Source organism: Hemitrygon akajei, chromosome 3, assembly GCF_048418815.1.
Source record: "Hemitrygon akajei chromosome 3, sHemAka1.3, whole genome shotgun sequence".
NCBI classification, from domain to species: Eukaryota; Metazoa; Chordata; class Chondrichthyes; order Myliobatiformes; family Dasyatidae; genus Hemitrygon; species Hemitrygon akajei.
In genome coordinates this window covers 42,615,177-42,630,178 of record NC_133126.1, presented here as the reverse complement: position 1 = coordinate 42,630,178, position 15,002 = coordinate 42,615,177, and the positions used below count along the sequence as shown (strand labels likewise).

The 15,002-nt window shown below is 38.5% G+C and overlaps 1 protein-coding gene and 1 pseudogene across 8 annotated transcripts in view; both read left to right on the top strand.

The window, feature by feature from the left end:
- The window catches only part of LOC140724911 (ena/VASP-like protein), a 249,431-nt gene that overhangs the window by 179,964 nt on the left and 54,465 nt on the right, over positions 1–15,002 (top strand). The window lies entirely within an intron of this gene.
- LOC140724909 (importin subunit alpha-1 pseudogene) lies at positions 12,819–14,749 on the top strand (annotated as a pseudogene).

The window sequence follows — 15,002 nt, the reverse complement described above, 5'->3', positions numbered from 1 at the left end:
GGAAATCCACTCCTCCTACAAATGGCCAGGTGCTGTGTCTCAACGTGGTCGATGAGAGAAGAACCCTGTGCAGGGTCAACCCACAGAAGGCTGCTGGACTAGACAACATTCCTAGTAGAGTGCTCAGAGGATGTGCAGACCAGCTAGCAGATGTTCTCACTGACATCTTCAATATCTCCCTGAGCAGCACCACCGTTCCAACGTGCTTTAAGGCTGCCACCATCATCCCTGTGCCAAAGTCTTTAGTGTCCTGTCTGAATGACTACCATCCCGTTGCACTCACATCCATCATCATGAAGTGTTTTGAGAGGCTCGTCATGAGGCATATCAAGACCCTGCTGCCCCCCTCACTGGACCCCCTGCAGTTTGCATACCGTCCCAACCGCTCAACAGACGATGCTATTGCCATCACCTCCACCTGGCCTTAACCCACCTGGACAAAAAAGACACATACGTTGGAATGCTGCTCATAGACTACAGTTCAGCATTCAACACAATCATCCCTCAGAAACTGATTGGAAAGCTGAGCCTACTGGGCCTGAACACCTCCCTCTGCAACCGGATTCTAGACTTCCTGACTGGGAGACCTCAGTCAGTCCAGATCAGAGGCAGCATCTCCAACACCATCACACTGAGCATGGGGGCCTCCCAGGGCTGTGTGCTCAGTCCACTGCTGTTCACTCTGCTGACCCACCATTGTGCTGCAACACACAGCTGGAACCACATCATCAAGTTCGCCGATGACATGACCGTGGTGGGATTCATCAGCAAGAACGACGAGTCAGCTTACAGAGAGGAGATGCAGCAGCTAACGGACTGGTGCAGAGCCAACAACCTGTCTCTGAATGTGAACAAAACAAAAGAGATGTTTGTTGACTTCAGGAGGGTATGGAGCGACCACTCTCTGCTGAACATCGACGGCTCCTCGGTAGAGGTCATTAAGAGCACCAAATTTCTTGGTATTCACCTGGCAGAGAATCTCACCTGGTCCCTCAACACCAGCTCCATAGCAAAGAAAGCCCAGCAGTGTTTCTACTTTCTGCAAAGGCTGAGGAGAGTCCATCTCCCACCCCCCATCCTCATCATATTCTACAGGGGTTGTATTGAGAGCATCCTGAGCAGCTGCATCACTGCCTGGTTCGGAAATTGCACCATCTCGGATCGCAAGACCCTGCAGTGGATAGTGAGGTCAGCTGAGAGGATCATCAGGGTCTCTTCCCACCATTACTGACATTTACACTACACGCTGCATCCGCAAAGCAAACGGCATTATGAAGGACCCCACGCACCCCTCATACAAACTCTTCTCCCTCCTGCCATCTGGGAAAAGGCTCCGAAGCATTCGTGCTCTCATGACCAGACTATGTAACAGTTTCTTCCCCCAAGCTATCAGACTCCTCAATACCCAGAGCCTGGACTGACACCTTGCCCTATTGTCTTGTTTATTATTTATTGTAATGCCTGCACTGTTTTTGTGCACTTTATGCAGTCCTGGGTAGGTCTGTAGTCTAGTGTAGTTTTTTACATAGTTCAGTCTAGTTTTTCAACTGTGTCATGTAACACCATGGTCCTGAAAAACATTGTCTCATTTTTACTATGTACTGTACCAGGAGTTATGGTCGAAATGACAATAAAAAGTGACTTGACTTGAATTGACCGATGTGCATAAGACAATAAATTATGCAAATACAAATGGAAATAAGAAAAAGAAAATAATAAATAAATAAACAAATAAATAGATAAGCAATAAATATCAAAAATGAGATGAAGAGTGCTTTACGAAAATCAAAAAAAAGTTGAAACAACTATTGAGGTGAGGCAGCATCTCCAAAAAGTAAAATAGTTTAAGTTTCAAGTCATGGACCCAACATCAGAACTTCCTTTCCTGTTCCTGGACTGTATTAGTGTCCTTTTTTGCTGAATTTAATGCAGGTAACTGATGTAAGAACTTCAGGTCAAAAGCTATTTAAACAGAGAATTTAATTCAACTTACAACATTAATATTGCTACTCGTTCTACAAATGCCAGAAGCATTTTCTCTTTTTGTCTCAGAACTTCAGCATCTGCAGTTGTTATTTTTATTTCCTTGAGTGATGTACCAAGATAGGACTGCAACACAGGTTTTGGCAGTTCTAATGTACATAGTAACTTAATTGTTGTTTCAGACGTTTCCTTCACATTTCTAGAAAATGCTGTACCCACTGACATAATTTGATTATTATTGAAAGCCATACCAATGACATATTAGTCTTCATTCCCCTTCCACCGAGTTTATTTATGTGTTCAAAATTGCTTAGAGTACATATAAATATTAACATTAGATTCTGCCAGATATTTTAGAATACCTGGGAATGACTGAACATAATTGTGTACAACCTGGAGAAATTATCATGCCATTGCATAATACAATTGTATTACCATACCACCATTGTATAATATTCCTCAGTGAGACCTGAGAAATTCTACATGTTTTAAGTTAATGACAGTAGCACTGCTTTAGAAATTATCTGCACATTCAAGCTATAATCTGTAAGAGTAGTTTTAATTTTGTTCATCATGGTGTTACTTCTGTTTAATAACAAAGACTTGAAGTGTTGCCTAACTGATGTATTTTTAATATTATAAATATACATAGTTTGTTCATGATCTCTGAATTTGAAGCAATGTCACTTGATAATATTTGGATTTTTTAACTGTTAAGTGAAATAATTTAATAAGCTCAGGCAATTTGTGTCTATAGCTGACAGTCCATAATTGCATTCTCCATTAGAAAGCTTGTTGTTTCATGATTAAGGTAAGCCATTAAGAATATTGGATTTTTTTATAGCTTCTACTTAATTATTGACAATATACTTAGAGTTTCTGTTCTGGCAGTGTATCAGTTACATTGATGGCTTATCTTTGACATTTGGTAGAGTATTAGATACTATGTATTATGTCAGGTGTATAGCATACAAACCCTACCTGATCACATCATGCTCAGCAGGGAGTACATCTGTCACTGCTTCTGTTCCTGGTCCTGCCACTGTAGTCGTGTACTTTTCTGCAGAATATTTTGTAGGTAACTGACACAGAATTTGCATTTTTAATAATTTCTGTTGCTCTGATATACTAATTTCGAATGTTCAGTACTAATTGCTACATAAACTATGGAGAAGGTGACAGAACTGGGAAATACCTGATCTTGCTAATCCAGTATATGTCTGACAGTTCATTGATTTGATATTTCAATTTTTCTAATCATGTACTTCATCCAGAGGATTAGGTGTTAAAACTGGTTCATATACTTGATGTTTATCGTCGATATCAACTTAACATCAGCACACATAAGAAATCATCCAGCAACATAGATCCATTTGACTTAAGTGACTTGAGGAAGCCTTATGGTGGACTGCCAGTACACTTTGGGTGAGATGACTTCCTGATGGTTGCAAGTTTATGTTTTCATGTACACTGCTCATTGTCCAAATGGAATTTGTTCCTGAGTGTTGTCAATATTTTCATTTTTAGAATGCTCAATCTCCTTTACAGCAGAATTAATTTATTATATAAAGGTTAACTGCTGGCATCCTGAAAACTAATATAATGGCAGGTTTTGTAATTACTTGAGAATTGATGTTTGAGTTAATCCTACCATCCTTTCTGTAATGTTCTTTATGTGAATAGAATTGAACCATTTAAATTCAGTATTGTCATTTCATTGTTGAGTAATTGATCTTTTGAACATATTACTGTTTCTCAGTTATTGGTTTAGGTTCCAGAAATTATTTTGCCTGTGTAGTTAATTCAAATTATAATCGTACAATTTTATTATACTAAATGACATTTAATCTGATCAGGAAACCATGGATCTATTTAGTGAATTTCATTACTGTAAATAGGCATTGGTTAATTTTCTTTGTTGATCTTATTAACACTTATCCATCTTATTTGAAATTCACTGCTATGTTCTTCAGGTTTCAGCCACAAATTCTACTTTGCATTGTGAGGAAGAAGGACAATTCTGTACTTGTGCCATGAAGCACACCGTTCTCATGAAGGAAATTCCATTAATGTAATGGGAATTCCATTCCATTATATATCCAAAGTATAATTTAGCATAGTATTATATATGACATTGCACGCCAACAATTTTATGAAATTAACTCATTTTGTCAATACAGTATCCAGCAATAAGCTTTGACCTGTAACAGTTATCAACATTATGTAGAAACTCTGCAGTCTACAATCAATGTTGCCACCATTCTTACTCTGTGTTGTGTTTGGTGTTGGTGACCTAGAATAACAGTACATATTGCACATAGACTGTTAGGCTACATCAAACAATAATTTCCATAAATTGGTGATTAGTCAAAGTCATATGAATATTTTTGCATGATAGTATAAAGATGTATATCCTCATTAAAGGTTCACTGTGTATAAAAAGAGCCGTGTTTTCTGCTGTGCCTGAGGTGAAACAGTCTGCGTTTCTATAATTTTTAATTTTTTTCAACTTCTACAATTACTTACAATGAGGAAAACTGTTAATGAGTTGTGATGAAGTAAAGAATGTTGTAATATATTGATCTTCAGAGAAAAAAATTATAATGGAAGATTCATTTATGAAGTCTACTCTGTTACAATTTCTGAGTGGTTTCAAAAGCTAACATAAACCAAGAAGAAATGACAATTAATTTTGTTTTCTTGGTTTTGGTTTAGATGCAAGGTCAGAAGAGGTAGATTGAGGTCAGGAGTCCATCTTATCATACCAGGGCAGTGATCATTTTAATTATTTAAAACATAACATTCTGCAAATGCTTATGTAGAGAGGAAAACAGAATTGATGCTTTCGGTTAACAACCTTTTATCAGAAATGAGAAAAGCTAAATATAAATAAATTTTAAGCTGCATTAAAAAGGGGGAGGGGAGACAAGATCAAAAGGGATGATCTTTGAAAGGATGTAAGGTATTTTTAAAAGAGTTGATAATTTAAGGTGAAAGAGGGAAATAATGGATTGTGTAAGGGAGAAAATGATCAATGTGGTGAATATGTGACTACTAAAATAATTATTAAAGGAATGCTTTGTTTCTGCTGAAATGTAAAATGTCAAATGTTGTTAAAGAGAGTGTTGAATCCAGAGGAGTGTAATATATTTTCTTGAGCATATTGATCTTCATTGGAAGAGGCCAAATATCAAGAGGTCAGTATGATTGGAGGCTCAGAGATACCTCTGTGCTCTGAATGGAGCTGTTCTGCAAACCATTCATTTCATTTGCATTTATTCAACTCAGTGTCAAAGAGGTCGATGTGACAAGGAGCAAATATATTGCTGTATATCGGAAAGTTGTCAAATGATTTACTACTTGGGTGTGTAACATTATCGTATGTGATTATAGGCTGTACAGGAAAGAATTCTGAGGAGATGAAATTGTTAACTGCTTAGAAAATGATGGCTTGAGATTCTGTGTGGAATCATTAAGAAACTCACAAGTTGTGCATTAACAAGACACTAACTGATGTAAGTTCATAGCAGACGAGGCAACTCAGGAAGTGGTTTCAGAATTTTTCCAAAGAATCTTCCACATCTGAAGATTCAGGCTGACCTCAAGTAAATCTTCAATAGAGCCAGGAATATTAGAATTCCAGGCTTTTTCAGTTTCTCTGGTATGGTGGTATTGGGTTTGTTGACTGCAAAGTTCTTAACTCAAACAAAGACCTTAAGCCCTATTGGAAATAAATAGTTATGGGTACCCTCACTAAAGGGAGTTTATACTTTAACTACTGAATCTTCAAAAACTAATTGACTTTCCTGTTTATTCTCCACGGCAAGTATAGCTGTCAGTACCCACTATTTGAATTCTGGGAATGCCATCCCTACCAAGAAGAAGATATTTCCAGCTAGCAAAATAGCTTACAATTCATTTATTTTCAGTGATACATATTTAAATCCAAACAATATTCTTAAAACACATTTAAAACTCACAGACTATTTCTATCTTAAACATTTCCAAATTACAAACCATTTCTAAAACACAAAACATTTCTAATGCATGGGTATAATTCCTATAGGCTGAAAAGACATACTAATAATGCAGACGAACCAGTCATCAATTTCAGAAATCAAAGACAGAAGACTGGACTCTAGTTCAACCCATGTTTTGTTTATGCGGCTTGATGTTCTTTATCCCATTTCTAATAAGCACAGTCTGTTCTCTATATTTATACTGTTTCTTTGCCACTTGGGTAACTTCACACCTATGTAATATTCTTTCCAGTACCTTTCAGCACAAATGGTCTAAAAGCAGCAGGAAAGCAGCATCCATCCACAGAAGACAACCCCTCACCCCAGCTCCGAAGTCATGCTCTTTTCTCACAGCTGGCATCAGGAAGAAGGTGCAGGAGCCTCAGATCTCACACCACTAGGTTCAGGAACAGTTATTACCTCTTGAAGCAGAGGGATAACTTAATTCAACTTCATTTGCCCATCATTGAAATATTCCCACAACTTATGGATTCACTTTCAAATCTCATGTCCTCGATATTTATTCCTTATCTATCTATCTATCTATCTATTTATTTATTTATTATCATTATTTCTTTCATTTTGTATTTGCACAGTTGATTTTCTTTTGAACATTGGTGAATTCCCAAGGTGGTGTAGTCTTTCATTGATTATATCGTGACATACGAGGGATGATTGATAAGTTCATGGCCTAAGGTAGACGGAGTCAGCTTTAGAAAACCTAGCACATTTATTTTTCAACATAGTCCCCTCCTACATTTATACATTTAGTCCAGCGGTCGTGGAGCATACAGATCTTGGACCTCCAGAAAGTGTCCACAGATGGGTGATTGATAAGTTTGTGGCCTGAGGTAGAAGGAGATGAGTTATTAACTTCAAACTTGCTGTATAATCACTCAAAAAGTTGACCTGCATGTGCATGTAACGAGAGCTGTATAACTCATCTCTTTAGGCCACGAACTTATCTATCACCCATCTGTGGACACTTTCTGGAGGTCCAAGATCCATATGCTCCATGACCGCTGGACTAAGTGTGTAAATGTAGCAGGGGACTATTTTGAAAAAATAAATGTGCTAGGTTTTCTAAAATTAACTCCTTCTACCTTAGGCCACGAACTTATCAATCACCCCTTGTATATGTACTTTGTTAATAAACTAACTTTGAACTTTAGAAACATTTACAGTGCTAAAAACACGGAGACTGCTATAATCATAGGTATGCAAAAATAAGACCATAAGATATAGGAGCAGAATTAGACCATTTGGCCCATCGAGTCTGCTCTGCCATTTCATCATGGCTGATCCAATAAATGTCTTGAAATCACTGTCTAACTACTATAGTTATTAAATAGTTAATATATCCTAGTGTTATTTATGTAAGCTGTGTGCTGCATACCATAAGATGACAATGATCCAATTATATAACAAGACCAGGTCAAGTATACATACACAAAGAGGTGATTTTCTAGAATTACTATTCCTTGTATTGGACACTTATAAGTTATTCAATACAGCTTGGAGCGAAAGATTGAGAGAATTGGTCAAGTCTGTAACTGAGTAAATATAGATAACTAGTGTATTGAATAGGTTCATGTATGTAAATAGGGCTAAGTGCACCATCAGGATCTGAATATACCACATAGTATGACTTTGATATATTGAACCAGACCTTGATGTATAGTTTGAGAATAGCTAACAATAAAAGATGTTCTAAACCAGGGGTTCTCATTCTAGGGTCCACAGGGCCATTGCTTAATGGCATTGGTCCATAATAAAGGTTGGGAATCCCTATTCTAAACAGTAATTAAACAATAAATGGTGTTCTTTGGTTAGCTCTGAGTAATATTACATTCAGCGTCACCAAATAAACCCCACAGATACCATAAACAACCTTTTCTGTCTTGGCATCTAGTGGATTAAGCATTGACTTGGACCTTGTTCAAAAGTCAGCACAGAGATGGGGCAGCATAGTATGTCTTCCATATCTTTGGGTTGTGCAGAGGTATAAATCAGTTTGCTCCAATGGCCCCTGGTGTAAGGAATTTGTTTTGCATGAAGTAAACATGGAACCAAGATGAACTGTGATGCTTCCCACTATCAAGTGTTATTCTGTTTATAGCATTTCTGTTTTGGTGGCTCTCTAAAATTTACTTCGGTATCAGAAAGTTGGCACTATCTTCAGAAGGAATAGAAAAACATACCAAAAAGCAAAAGAGTTTAGAGCTAATTAAAATTTCATCATGTACAGTAATGAATCTGTGGAATTTCCTACCACAGAATATAGTTCAGAGTTCAAAGTAAATTTATTATCAATGGACATATAAGTCCCCATATACAACCCTGAGATTTGTTTTCTTATGGGGTACATAGTAAATCTAAGAAACTCAATAGAATCAATGAAAGACTGCACCCAACAGGATGGACAAACAATCAATGTGCAAAAGACAACAAACTATGCAAATAAAAAAGAAAGATATAATAATAAATAAATAAGCAATAAATACTGAGAACATGAGATGAAGCAACGAGAAGAAGCAGCAACAGCATTGCACCACCATCAATAGGAAAGGAATGGAGGGATATGAATGAAATGCAGAAAGAGAATAATTAGTACAGATTGACATCAACATTGTGGGCTGGATGAGTTACAAAAATGTTAAGGCTACAAGACCAGGTTGCAAAATGATCTACAATGATGTATTTCCTAGTGAACCAAAGCATTCCCACCATATGCAAAGCAAATGTCATAAGTATGATGTCTTATCACCTTTCTGCATGAGAACAGCACCAAACAGTTTTGGTTCTCTAAAGTATTTACAACAAGGCAGCCCACTTGACTGGAACCTTATCCACTACCTTGAATGTCACTCTTGGCACCACTCTTAGCAATTTGTTCCACCTACAAAATGCACTGCATTTACTCATCCAGGATCTTTTGACAACATCCCCTAAACCTCTCCTACCCTCTACCATTAGGATATACAAAAACAGATGCACTGGAAATCAAGATCCTACTTGCAATCACATGTCATCATGCCTTTCCTTCATCTTCAGCGGCTCAAAATCTTGGAACCTTATATACAACAATACTGTGGGACTACATTCACTAGAATGACAATATTTCAAAAAGATCATACACCACCACCTTCTCCAATGTACTTAAGATAGATAAAATAAGTTAACATTGGTAGCAATAGCATCTATCAAACAAATTTTCATGATGGCTATGGCTATTCCTGTGTTTCAAGTCCTCTTACACATAGTTCTGATTTCCTCTGTTGTTATGCATATTGCAAGGAAGTTATTTTATCTGAAACAGCCAGGGAAACCAGCAATTGCTGTTCACAAATATGCCCCTATTAAGGGATAGACTAATATTGTAGAAATTTCAGAGAGGCTTTGATCTAGTTTGATTCATTTTATGGGTAAATTAGGTAGTCAGATGTCAATGTATTGAAAAATATGCCTTATCCCTTTAATACAATCTGGAAAAAAAATAAAGGAATTGGAGCCTTTGACATCTGTAAATGTAGCCTTGTATTCTTTTTTGTTTAATGTTTGTTATTTTTTCAGAAAAGTAAAAGTAGTGGAGGTTAAAGTACACTAGGACAAGTTGAGATAGTTCAGATTCTTTTATTACTAATTCTGTCGATTTGGCTTAGCATTTGGACAATTTACATTGACCAATTAGCCTACTAACTAGTATATCATTGTGGGAGGAAACTGGAGCACCCAGAGGAAACCCATGCACACACAGGAAAATCATATACATTTACTTACAGAGGATACCGGAATTGAACTGTGGTGTCCTGAGCTGTATTAGCGTTTCATTTTCTGTTACCTATCTTTCCTGATATTGCATGGCTCCTATATGTTAAATTCACCATACTACAAATAGCAGAATGAAATAATCATGTTTCCTTGGCATAATTGTATTTATTTGATCATTTGAGTCTCCAGGAAACTTAAGAACTTGTGGAGGAAATTGGTTGTTTATAGCTGAGTAATTAACTAGGGTGTTGAACTCAGAGCATGTGTCAGTACTACAGGAGCTACTGTATTCGAAGTTCAAAGTAAATTTATTATTGAAGTACATACTGTATATGTCACCATATACAACACTGAGATTAATTTTCTTGTGGACATTCATAGTAAATGCAAAGGAACACAATTGAATCAATTAAAAACCACACACAACAGAGACAGGCAAACAAGCCATGTGCAAAAGACAACAAACTGCACAAATACAGAAAGTAAAGAAAAAAGATAATAAAATTATCAAAATACATACTAAAAGACCAACAAATTCAAGGCAATAAATGCAGAAGATGACAAGAGAAAGCAGAAACAACTCAACACATTACAGGATCCTGCAGCAGTTTAATTCAATCTGATTACTTACACAGACACAATCAAATGACAAACATCATTCACCAATATCTTGCCTTAAAATACAACCTCATAAAAGTCGCCATACCTTACTATAAATACATGCCTGATCCAGTTTTAGAGTCAGATTATATTACGACTGATCCATTATTACAGATAGGGCAATTCATAATAACCGTCCGGATATAATATTACAGGATAAACAAGCAAGAACAACCTACTTAATAGACATAAACATCCCAAACATTCAGAAATCAATAAGTGGAAAACACCAGAAATGTGCTGAATTAAAAGAGAAAATTGAAAAACTCTGGAACATGAACAGGGTTCATAATATCTACAACTGGTGTTATCCCAAAGACACTACACAATAGCATTAAACAATTAGGCCTACACAGCAACATTTATGTAAATCTCCAGAAAGCCACAATACTAAACACAACTAGAATGGTCAAAAAGTTCCTAACAATTGACAAATAAGTGCCCTTGGCAATGCCCGTACTCCAGCTGGAGCTGAAAAAATAATACAATTATAATAAATAAGCAATAAATATTAAGAACATGAGTTGTAGAGTCCTTAAAAGTGAGTTCATAGGTTGTGGAATCAGAGTTGAGGTGAGAATAGTTATCCCCTCTGGTTCAAGAGCCTGATGGTTCAGGGGTAATAACTGACATAAGGGACATGAGGCTCCTGTACCACCTTCTTGATGGCAGCAGCGAGAAGAGGGTATGACCTGGATGATGGGGGTGCTTGATGATGGATGCTGTTTTCCTGAGACAGCACTCCTTGTAAATGGAGAGGGCTTCACCTGTGATGGACTGGGCTGTATCCTTCTGTAGATTTTTTCATTCACGGATATTGGTGTTCCCATTGCCATGCCATGATGCAACCAAGAGAAAATATGCAGATGCTGAAAATCACACAAAATGCTGGAGAAACTCAGCAGACCGGGCAGCATTGGGTGCGCCAGTGTTGATTGTCAGCGAAGAGGGTATGTTGATGAAATATAGCTGCTGTCTTACCTTCTTTATAGCTGCGTCGATATGTTGGAACCAGGTTAGATCCTCAGAGATCTTGATACCCACAAACTTGAAATTGCTTATTCTCTCCATTTCTGACCCCCCCCCCCCCCCCCAATGAGGATTGGTTTGAGTTCCCTTGTCTTACCCTTTCTGAAGTCCACAATAATCTCTTTGGCCTTACTGATGTTGAATGCAAGGTTGTTGCTGCAACACCACTCAACTGGCTGGTATATCTCCCTCCTGTACGCCCTCTCATCTCCATGATATGGATGATAAGGAGGGTTGTCATAGGTTGCATTGGGACACTGATAGAATGCAGAACTGGACTGAGAAGTGACAGATGGAATTCAACCCAGAAAATGTGAAGTGATTCACTTTGGAAAGTCAAATTTGAGGGCAGAATATAGGATTAATGATCTTGGAGTCCACATCCACAGATCCCTCAAAATTACCATGCAAGTTGATAGAGTTTTTAAGAAGTTCTGTGGTGTGTTTTGCCTTCATTAATAGAGGGATTGAATTCAAGAGCCTTGAGGTAATGTTGCAGCTCTATAAAACCCTGATTAGACCATACTTGGACTTTTGTATTCAGTTCTGGTCGCCTCATAATAAGAAGGATGTGGAAACATTAGAGATGGAGCAGAGGAGATTTACCAGGATGTTACTTGGACTAAGAGCACATTTTATAGGGATAGGTTAAGTGTGCTTTCCTCTTTAGAGTGAAGGAGAGTGACTTGACAGAAGTGTACTTAAAGATGAGGTATAAATCGAGTGGATAACAAGAGACTTTTCCCCAGGGCAGAAGTAGCTAATACGAGGGCCAAATTTTAAGATGATTGGAGGAAACTATAAGAGGGATGTCAGAGGTAGGTTTTTTTTTACACAGAGAATGGAGGGTGCATGGAACACCGTGCCAGGGGTAGTGGTAGAAGCCGATAGACTAGGGGCATTTCAGAAGCTCTTAAGATTGGCACATATATGACAGAGAATGGAGGGCTATGTAGGAGGGAAGGGCTAGATTAATCTTACAGTAAGTTAAGTGGTCATAACATGGTGGGCCAAGCGGTCTCTACTATGCTGTAATATTCTATGTACTATGTTCTAATTACCTTTCTGACAAATGACACATACAATGTTAGTACCAAAGGAAAATGTTCAAGCTTTAAAGAAAAAAGATAAATGTGTCTAGAAATTCAAGTGCATAGCAATGCTTTTGATATTACATAGAAACATAGAAAATAGGTGCAGGAGTAGGCCATTCGGCCCTTCAAGCCTGCACCACCATTCAGTATGATCATGGCTGATCATCCAACTCTGAACCCTGTACCTGCTTTCTCTCCATACCCCCTGATCCCTTTAGCCACAAGGGCCATATCTAACTCCCTCTTAAATATAGCCAATGGTAGTTCTGTTGGAGTGTGGAATCGGTCGGTGTAGTGTCAACTTTGGTGCCGGTTGTGCGAGTACATTTAACTTCTCTACAGAACTGTTTGATTTGAACGAGTTCCTAGTTTAAGGATGTCGACTGCAGCGAACGAGAACGCCTCGCCCCGTTTGACCAAGTTTAAGAACAAGGGGAAGGATGCCAATGAATTGAGACGCAGGAGAATTGAAACCAACGTTGAACTGCGAAAAGCCAAAAAAGACGATCAGTTGTTCAAAAGGAGGAACGTGAACAGCTTTCCCGATGAGGCGTTATCGCCCCTTCAGGAGAAGAACTCTGTCCAGATGCATATGAATTTGGAAGAAATTATCCAAGGTGTTCAGTCTAATTATTTGGAAACACGACTTCAAGCTACTCAAGCTGCTAGGAAGCTGCTTTCTAGAGAAAAGCATCCTCCCATTGACAAAATCATTCAGTCTGGGCTCATCCCCAAGTTTGTCACTTTCCTTGGTAACTTTGACTGTAGTCAATTCAGTTTGAAGCTGCCTGGGCTCTCACCAACATAGCCTCTGGAATATCAGATCAGACCAAGGCAGTTGTTGATGGTGGTGCTATTCCTGCTTTCATAAGTCTCCTGGCTTCACCACATCCCCACATCAGCGAACAGGCAGTGTGGGCGCTGGGAAACATTGCAGGTGATGGATCACACTACAGAGACTTGGTTATCAAGTGTGGTGCTCTTGACCCATTGATGGCATTGATGGCTGTTCCTGATTTATCTATATTATCGTCTAGTTATCTAAGAAATGTAACGTGGACCCTGTCCAATCTCTGCCGGAACAAGAACCCATCTCCACCAGTTGAAGCAGTGAAACAAATCCTGCCAGCACTTGTGTGCCTCCTACAACACGATGACAAGGAAGTCCTTGCTGATGCCTGCTGGGCTATTTCGTATCTCACAGATGGTTCTAATGATCGCATAGATGTGGTTGTGTCTACTGGGGTTGTACCACGTCTGGTGCAACTGCTTTCATCGTGTGAACTAGCAATTGTAACTCCTGGTCTCAGGGCAGTGGGCAATATAGTGACTGGGACGGACGATCAGACGCAGATAGTGATCGACTCGGGTGCACTGAGTTTGTTCACTGCTCTGCTTACTCACCCAAAGAGCAACATCCAGAAAGAGGCTGCATGGACCATCTCAAACATCACTGCAGGGAAACCGGAACAAATCCAGTCAGTTATTGACAATGGGCTCGTTCCTTTGCTCATCCAGTTACTCAGAAAGGGTGACTTTAAAACTCAGAAAGAAGCTGTCTGGGCTGTCACTAATTACACCAGTGGTGGTACAGTTGAGCAAATCATCTACCTCGTTCAAGCTGGAGTTATTGATCCATTAATGGCCTTGCTATCGGTCAAGGATTGCAAGACCATCCAAGTCATTTTAGATGCCATTACTAATGTCTTCCTGACTGCAGAAAAAGTTGGTGAAACGGATAAGCTTTGTCTAATTGTTGAAGAATGTGGAGGTCTGGATAAAATTGAAGCTCTTCAGTCTCATGAGAATGAAGCAGTATACAAAGCATCACTGAATCTGATAGAGAAATACTTCTCAGAAGAGGTAGAGGAAGACCAGAGTGTTGTACCAGAAGCCACTCAAGAGGCTTTTACCTTTCAGACTGAGAACCCGAGCATCAAATTTGACTTTTAAATTCTAGGTTTCTACCTCTACATTGTTTGTTCTTCTGACTGCCTCACTATCTAGAACCTATACTTGAGTACTTTCATGTACATTTGTGTAAATGTTTACCTGTTCTGAACTTGTAATTAGAATGTAAATATTTCTCTGAACTGTCACTATTTTATTTTGCCATTTCAGGTGGCATGAGTGCATTGAGATTCTGTAACTTGAAATAAAGTATTTGGGAAATTCTCAAAAAAAAAAAAAAAAGCCAATGAACTGGCCTCAACCATTTCCTGTGGCAGAGAATTCCACGGATTCACCACTCTCTGTGTGAAGAAGGTTCTCCTCATCTCGGTCCTAAAAGGCTTCCCCTTTATCCTTAAACTGTGACCCCTCGTTCTGGACTTCCCCAACATCTGGAACAATCTTCCTGCATCTAGCCTGTCCAATCCCTTTAGAATTTTATACGTTTCAATAAGATCCCCCCTCAATCTTCTAAATACATCAATAGAAGCAAATT